General features: G+C 44.5%; 1 non-coding gene across 1 annotated transcript; it reads left to right on the forward strand.

Moving 5' to 3' along the window:
• Nucleotides 1–410: 410 nt before the first annotated feature.
• Nucleotides 411–529, forward strand: LOC145395107 (5S ribosomal RNA). The gene has a single exon (XR_013896538.1). It is a non-coding gene; the product is annotated as a 5S ribosomal RNA (ribosomal RNA).
• Nucleotides 530–1,166: the final 637 nt, after the last annotated feature.

A 1,166-nucleotide genomic window follows, 5' to 3' on the forward strand; every position in this document is an offset into this window, starting at 1 on the left:
CGGGGAATGAAAGAATTCTGATAGGCAGAAGTTCTGCAATATGGTTGAGTGACATTCCAGTCATGAGCACTACCAGATGCCCGTGTAGCACGAGGGAAGGCATGGAGAGGTGGCACCATGGACGCAACTTCGTCTGAACATTTGCCAAAAAAATATTTGTAAAATAATGCAAGGGAGGCAACATTCCTTCTTACTTGCAGGGGAGGTAGTTTATATGTAATGGCAGGGTTGTTAATGATTCTAACAGCTTTATTCTGAATTTTGTCTAGTTGTCTTAATGCAACCTCTCCACAACCATTCCACAAGGGTGAGCAATATTCAAGCTGAGAGTGCACATGACTCTTATAAATTATAGCTAACTGCTCATATATATATATATATATATATATATATATATATATATATATATATATAACGGCCATACCACGTTCATTACACCGCTTCCCGTCCGATCAGCGAAGTTAAGCAACGTTGGGTCTGGTTAGTACTTGGATGGGTGACCGCCTGGGAACACCAGATGCTGTTGGCATCCCTACGTGTCAAGTGGGGTTGGTGGAGGATTAGTGCCCCTCCCTGTAAAACAATTAACTCTAAGCCGTTGGCCACCCGGTTTGGGATACATGGCGTCTGGCTGGATGAATGGATATATATGTCATATCTCATCTCATCAGCCGTTTGAGTGTCCACTGCAGGACCGGCCTATCCCGACCGAAGTGGGGACGATACAGCCATTGTATATCTACCAAGTGGCTTAGGCTGTCTAGTAGAGATTGTATGTAGGGTGAGAAGTGCTTGTAAGTGTAACTAGTGTTGGAGTGGCTTTGAATGTGTGTGTAGTCTGTGAACCAAGTGTAATCGGCCCGCGCAAGCCGACTGGGTGCAAGCATACTTTATAGTACCGGTATGCGACACTGGTTCAACCACAGCACCCCTTGTGTCCGCCAATGCAGTACGTGGCGTGAAGAACGTTCCCAAAGTTTATTACCTTGGTGGGGCGCGAACCCTCGTTCTTCAGTGTACGAAAACACACACTTTACCACTGAGGCTCATATATATATATATATATATATATATATATATATATATATATATATTGACAGACGCCTTAATCCCATAGGGGTGGCCACAAACAAATCGCCTCCATGTCGCCCTGTCCCCCGCCATTT

The sequence above is a fragment of the Coenobita brevimanus genome, chromosome 29, assembly GCF_032717465.1.
Source record: "Coenobita brevimanus isolate Jiangsu-jjx chromosome 29, ASM3271746v2, whole genome shotgun sequence".
NCBI classification, from domain to species: domain Eukaryota; kingdom Metazoa; phylum Arthropoda; class Malacostraca; order Decapoda; family Coenobitidae; genus Coenobita; species Coenobita brevimanus.